At 27.4% G+C, this 7,714-nt stretch overlaps 1 long non-coding RNA gene and 1 pseudogene across 1 annotated transcript; one reads left to right on the forward strand and one right to left on the reverse strand.

Annotated features, from left to right (window-relative positions):
* Positions 1–636: 636 nt before the first annotated feature.
* On the reverse strand, positions 637–6,204 carry LOC136970518 (uncharacterized). Its single transcript, XR_010879995.1, has 5 exons — positions 6,179–6,204; positions 5,870–5,934; positions 1,257–1,294; positions 976–1,071; positions 637–786 (listed from the first exon to the last, which is right to left on the reverse strand). It is a non-coding gene; the product is annotated as an uncharacterized lncRNA (long non-coding RNA).
* LOC136970534 (rab GDP dissociation inhibitor beta pseudogene) lies at positions 2,640–4,742 on the forward strand (annotated as a pseudogene).
* Positions 6,205–7,714: the final 1,510 nt, after the last annotated feature.

A 7,714-nucleotide genomic window follows, 5' to 3' on the forward strand; every position in this document is an offset into this window, starting at 1 on the left:
TAAACTGATTGAATAAAAGATTTAAAATGAAATAAAAGTTTGAAAATGGTTTAATAAAGAAGTATTCTTGGAAACTGCAAAATTTAATTTCATGTTTTTAACAACGTTAAAAATTAATAACAACTATTTATATTACATTATAAATATTTTTATTTTTATTAAAAAATTAGACATGCTGTAAGAAAGTAATGTTTTTAGATTTTTTAAAAAATGTAAAAATGCCAGACAATTTTTTAAAATTGATAGGTTCCAGTCTCTATTTTCTTTGTTTTATTGACACCATGTATTTGTTTGTTGGTATGTCAATATGATCGCTACATTGGAAGCCTCTCTAACAATGACTACAATTTTATTTCACTCTACTTTCTATTTGCTTATCATTTGAACTAACTAAAATATGCTCTTTAACAATGCTGAACATAGAATAAACCAAACTGTATTTCAATGTTGAAGTTGTTTACTTGCAAAGATTTTTAAATTACAATTTGATATTTCAAAATGTCTTCAGGTTGAGCATATACCATTCAATTTACAATTTTTGATAAAAGTATATTAACAGGTTCCAAATGTGCCATTTGGTTTATTTTTAATCTAAGTTTGGTGTTGTTAAAAAGCATATTTTTATTTACTACAAAAACTGCAAAATGGTTCTCACTTTTAAAGATGAAGTGACTCATCAAGCATACCCAGCTGCAATATCTATTAAGTTCCCATCAGCACAATTTAATTCCTAAATGGATCTTCATTAAATACATCTCCATTCCACAATGTATCAGGCTGACTGTTCTGAAGGTAGAATGAAAATTATTGGCTAAGCTCATCACTGAAAAAATGGGGAAGAGGGAATGGGAAATATAAGAAATTTACATCAACTTTACAAAATTGATGTAAATTTGCTAATTCTGTGATGCATTTGTGTGTAATTCATGGATATTCATCAATGTCAAAAGAACTGTTTTTTTTTAAAAAGTTTACCTGAATTTAAAGGTTTCAATAGTCTATGAATCTCCTCTTCCAACGGTTCATATGTATATAAAGGAAACTTGATCCCCTGCTCTTTGTTCATTGTGCCTAACAAGTAAAGTGTTAAAAATGTTAAAATGTTACACTTTTAAAATAAATTATGGCTCTATATACAAAACTTTTCTGATAATAATATATATAAATATTAATCACGTATCTCAAGTGTAATATTTAATAAAATACTGTATGCAATTAAATCAAAATTAATGAAAAATTTATTGCATAGTACTTACATATTTAAATGTGATTTTTGGTTTGATGAGTTTGATACCTGAAAATATATAGAAATAATGGGATGTAATTGTCCTAATAATAAAATTATTTAAACCTTTTTTTCCATAAGATCATTCAAAAAATAGTGAAAGTATAACTGCAACTAAAACTGTAACCAATTCTGTTCTTATTATTAATTTTTATACTTTCTGTTTTAATATTATTTAAAAATTATCAATCAATCAAACTTTATTTGTAATAAGGAGAACCTTGTTACAGGGGGATAGTATTATAATTGTCTTTAAGTTTACAAATAGAATATAGTAAGTAAGTAATGTGTATTGTAATAGGATTAAACCTGTTACATGGGGTGTTTCAATTATTAGCCAATCACAATCATACAACAACATATTAGTTCCGTATAATACATCTTAACTATTTAGTTTAACATTGACACATATATACATTAATAAAAGCTGAATCTTTTAAATAACATCTTATATAACTTAATTACAAAAATTTTAACAAATTGATTAGATTATAGTTACAATTCTGCTGTATGAGAAGAAATTTGTACTTGATATTTACATTGGTAATCATGTGCAACACACGGAAGTATTATCCATTTCGGGACCCTAATACTTTTTTGCGAGAACAAAACTTATATATTGGTAAAGATCCCTAAATCCATGACAATATCATATCAACTTTGTTTAAATTTAACTGTCATATTCTTTTTACACTTTTTAAAATGATATGATTCTAGTACCGCCTTTAAGATATCCTAGTTCCTATAAGATTTTTAATCTCCTCATGTGATAATATGCCATTAATATTGTTCCGAACTCTGGATGGAATGTTATAATGCTGTAGATTTTACTAATCACTTAATGGAAATTTCATTCTATGTTCTAATTAGTACTTTGTTATAAAAAAACAAAAAGTTAAATTTTTTAAAAAATTAAAAAAATACTATTTAGAAATAATTATTACAGAAAAATAATTCATTTAAATTTTATTACTTTATATAAAAAGACAATCAAAATATATAATGAATTTTTAAGTATTCTTACCTATATTATCATGGGACAAATAAGCATTCTATAATCTAATAATTACAACACTCTGCTGAAAATAATTTATTTCCCTTAGTATTCCTGCATAATGCATTGATGTTTCCATTATGACCTTCTAATTCCATATGAAGTTTTGATTCACCATTTGATTCTATAGTCCAAACTCTAATAATTTTTGGATATATACGATTAAAGATTAGAAATAAATTTGGCACTTGAGGTAAGTGTTAGGCACCATCTCTTATTAAAATTAATAATTATAATAATTTAAATAATTTTAGATTAAGGTCGCATTTTGTACTGGCTTGAACAGCCATTCGAGCTGGCAGTGTGGCTGGTTCACTGATAAAAGTCTGAAAAAAATTAGTTGTATTTCGGATCCAAGCTTTAAAATCTTTTCGTTAATAAAATCATGGATGAAGAATACGACGCTATTGTTTTAGGTACTGGTCTTAAGGAATGCATCCTTAGTGGACTACTATCAGTAAGTGGAGAAAAAAGTTTTACACATTGATAGAAACAAGTATTATAGAGGTGAAAGTGCTTCTATTACTCCACTTGAAGATTTATTTGCAAAATTCAATTTGCCATCAGCGCAGTTGAATGAATATGGACGCTCAAGAGATTGGAATATTGACCTTATTCCATAGTTTCTCATGGCTAATGGTCGGTTAGTTAAATTGCTCATTCACACTGGTGTAACACGTTACCTGGAATTTAAATCTGTTGAAGGAAGTTATGTTTATAAAGGTGGAAAAATTTTTAAAGTTCCTGCAGATGAAAAAGAAGCTTTAGTATCAAATCTCATGGGTATGTTTAAAAAAAGACATTTCAGGAACTTCTTGATTTTTATACAAGAATTTAGCATGGAAGATCCAAAAACATGGAAAGATATTGACCCCAATAAAACTAATACTGCTCAAATGTATGAGAAGTTTGGATTGGATAAGGATACAGCTGACTTTACTGCTCATGCCTTAGCTTTGTATCGAGATGATGAGTATTTAAATAGACCTTGTGTTGAGACAATTTTAAAAATTAAGCTGTACAGTGACTCTCTGGCACGATATGGAAAAAGCCCATATTTGTATCCACTTTATGGTTTGGGAAAACTGCCACAAGGATTTGCACAATTGAGTGCTATTTATGGTGGTATGTACATGTTGGATGAACCTATTGATGAAATTGTCCTGGAGGATGGTAAAGTAGTTGGTGTATGTTCTGGAAAAAAGATTGCAAAATGCAAACAAGTATATTGTAACCCATCCTATGTTCCTGATCATTCAGAAAAAGTAGGACAAGTTTTGTTGTATTTGTTTGATGAACCATCCTATTCCAAATACTAAGGATGCATTATCTTGTCAAATCATCATTCCACAGAAACAAGCAGGCCAAAAATCAGATATCTATGTTTCATTAGTATCTTACACTCATCAAGTTGCAGCTAAAGGTTGGTTTGTAGCTATGGTTAGTACTACAGTGGAAACCAATAATCCAGAGAATGAGATTAAGCGTGGACTTGATGTATTGGGACCAATCAGACAAAAATTTATATGGGTGAGTGATGTTTATAGACCAAAAGATGATGGCAGAGAAAGTCAGATATTTATCTCTGAATCTTACGATGCCACTACTCATTTTGAGACTACCTGTCTTGATGTATTGGATATCTTCCATAGAGGTACTGGAGAAGATTTTAATTTCTCTAAAGTCAAGCATAACTTAAGAGACGAACAAGATTAGAAATTTCAAATAGCTCTTTCACGACCCATTTTGTCATTAGAAATATCCTTTCTATACAGTTCTCTTTAAACTGCTGTGATGATGAAGTTTCAGGAGAGTTTCCAGAAATCAGCTTTATATGTTTTATTTTTTATTTTTAATTGTCTTTTGAAAAATTGGTGTATGTATACATAACTCAAATAAGAAGGGAGCAAAGTGTCCAATAGGGAATATTGTCCTAGGCTGTAAAATCTTGTCTTTTCACACTGCATTTGTTTCAACAGTTAAATTGTAAAAATAGTAATGTGACACTATAAATGTTACAATAACCCATCTGATTTTTGCAATGGTTAATGTAATCTTAAAAGGTCGACATACGCTACATCATATTCAGCCTGTGTAAAACAGTTAAATGTAGTGATATAAAGCTCCGCACTGCATCACAGCAACTAGCAACCATTTAGATGCCGTGAAAACATGGGAAATGTATTGTATTGATTTTCAAAGTCTGTTGGCTGAAATTAACATTCCTAACAGAATGTGTATCTAGTAAGAATGCTTATTATTTTATTGCAACTTTGAGAAATGGACATTTGAATGTGGCTTTTACCTTAAAATTGCCACAATGGAACAACATAATTTTAGATTAAACTGGAAGAAAAGGCTAACGCTTACCTCAGTGCCAAATTTATTTTTAATCTTTAATCGTATATATCCAAAAGTTAGCCCGATAGGAATATTTTAAATAATTTGAATAAAAAAGATCTCTACAATTTATATAACTATTTTATCAAAGCGACAGAAATGTTAGAAAGTTAACTCAGCAGAGTCAACTTATGATAATACTGTTAAGTTGTTTGGATATAATGTGATAATTATCAATTATTGTTAATAATTATTAATTATGTTAATAATAAACTAATTTGAAATCTATTGTATAAAAATTCTTGACAGTTACATTATTGAATGTTCTATTATCAAAGAATTTGAATAAAATAAAATTATACAACCCCTGTAACAGAGATAATCCTTTTTTGTTAATAAAGATTGATTAATTTTTATTTTATAAAATAAAGATAAATTTTTTAAAAAGAGATCCAATTTTACTTAAGAACTAATTCAGGAGCTTGGTTTCCTTCATACTGAGGACAATATTTAAGATGAAAACAAGATACTTCTTTATGATTAGTTTTACATTTACTCTGAATAGAATTTATTAAAATATTTTGGATGCATAATTCCATTCTTGCATACACAGATATAACTGGATAAAATCTATATAGATAAAAATTAAAGTATCTAAGTGTACAATCTGTGTTTAACATTACATTAATCAAATAAATTTTACTTTTTTTATTAAGCTACTAAAGTATTTTAATGATTAAAATATCTATATGTTCCACAAAAATAATATTTTGAGTTCAACTTTCTTCATAAAAAATTTACAGCGCCATCTTTCGTTTAAAATAAATAATCTTATAAAATAGAAACGACTAGAGATATTTATAATGTGCCGCCATCTATCGCAAATATTTTGAATTATTTTAACGTATTTTTCGAAAAATCGTAAATAAAATACATTTTTATTAAGAAATTTGCTAACATTCTTACAAAATAACAATAAGTCATAGTCATAATTATAGAGCCAATTCCATGTTTAAATAATCAAAGTTTCTATATTAAAAACAACATTTGGATCGAAAATAATTTAAATAAAAATGTTTTTGATATACTTTAATACAAACATATCATAACTTATTCGCTTGTTAAAAAATAAATCATATGAAACATTTATAAAAGAATATAAAAGCTTTATAAACGAAATAAGACAGTACCCCAGTCACGTGACACCACACTTCCGCTACGTCACCCTAGTCTGACGTCACCGTTTAAATATCCGCTTTAAAAGGACAAAGAAAAATTCAAACAAAGAAATATAACTATAAAACTAATACTCTAAAATGAATTAATAATACTCTAAAATGAAAATATATTAATTAAAATATACAAATTAATTTAATATAAGCAAAACTTTTTAAAAAAGTTGTAATATTGCTAGAATTTATATATAATTAATATCTACCAATTAATTAAATACACAAATTATATATTATAACAAACTAAATACATATGAAAGAACATACCATGTAGAATCTTCTACAAGTAAAAACGTGCTTATAATGGCAGCACTGTCGATTCGATAGTTGGATAAATAAAACCGTTGAAAAAATTTACTAAAATTAAAATTAACATAATTTACGATAAATGTAATAAACTAATACTTTAATATAACATAAAATTAATAGTATACTATCAAATAGTACATTAACCAATCTTAAAATTTAATTAGATTAGATAAAATTGCAATTAATTTACAGATCATTAACGTAAACAAGAATATACGAATTTTTTATAAAAATAATACAAAATATTAGCAAATAAATAATACACCAAATAAAAGTACACATACTTCCATATTAGAATTATCTGTTTTCATATTTTTAATACAAACGGTTGATTTTATACGAATTTTTTAAATAATATATGTGAATTGAACCCCATGACCTTGGAATTGGCCTGAGGGTACCAACTGACAGACAAAAATTAATAGGTAGCGCACATTAACTGAAACAAATTACTGTTATTCGAAAGAAGTATTTACCATTTAAATAAAAGAAATCATTGTATTAATACTATAATCTCGATTATATTCGAGTTTACTGATTTAAAATCCTTCAATAAAGCGGGAATTTTCCTTTTTTTTTTTTTTAAACAAGTTTTCCTCGTTAAAATTATTTACAGAATCCATTCAAGTAATCCAGTTTACAGAAAAGTGCATTTGGAATGTCCCTCCAACTTTCTTAGAACATTTCTTTTCGAATGCAATCGTGATTGTAATAATAATTATAACGAAAAATAATTGGAATAAACATTAAATTATTGTGTATTTAAAAGTAATTATAATATTCAGATAAAAATCAGCTAATAAGCAAATTAATTTTAAGTTTAATATTTAGTAATTAAATCTTATTGCTGAGGACCAACAAAGCATTTGGGCCTCGAAAAATATCACAATATTTGTTGGCATTAATGAACAGCCTTGTTTCTAATCATTATTTCTGCAATTTTTATTGGTACGTGTTAGTGATTAGAGGTAATTGGTTGTACGAAACTTCTTTCAAATTCATTAGTATTTGTTGTACAGACATTACAGTTTTCCATTGTATGACGTGCTAAAAGTTACGGCCTGGGTAAAAATTAATAAGTGACAGATATTAATATTGGAATCACATTAAAATTCTGGTTATTGTAGGCGAGCTCAAATCAACAGCGTTATTATCAAAGCTTTCAAATCCAAAAGACTACACTCTGAAATCATTACTAATAATGCGATTCGGGTACCGTCCGGGATCAGAAATGCCGGATGGGCCAGAAATCTGGACAGCGGGTTTTCCGGGCATACCCATGCACTAATTTTCACGGATAATCGGGTATTTAAATTGAGGATTTTTCGCAAGGTTCAAATGAATAAAACTCTTGCGAAACTAACTTACACTGAAATATATTGGAGTAATATTAACATAAACTAAAGAAACACAATTGTGCAATCTTTTGGATAAAAATAGACATTTTGGAAATGAAATAGAAAGTACAGTAGATTACAAAATATGAAGTCAATA

The sequence above is a fragment of the Centruroides vittatus genome, unplaced genomic scaffold (assembly GCF_030686945.1).
Source record: "Centruroides vittatus isolate TY-2023 unplaced genomic scaffold, ASM3068694v2 contig_1049, whole genome shotgun sequence".
Taxonomy (NCBI): domain Eukaryota; kingdom Metazoa; phylum Arthropoda; class Arachnida; order Scorpiones; family Buthidae; genus Centruroides; species Centruroides vittatus.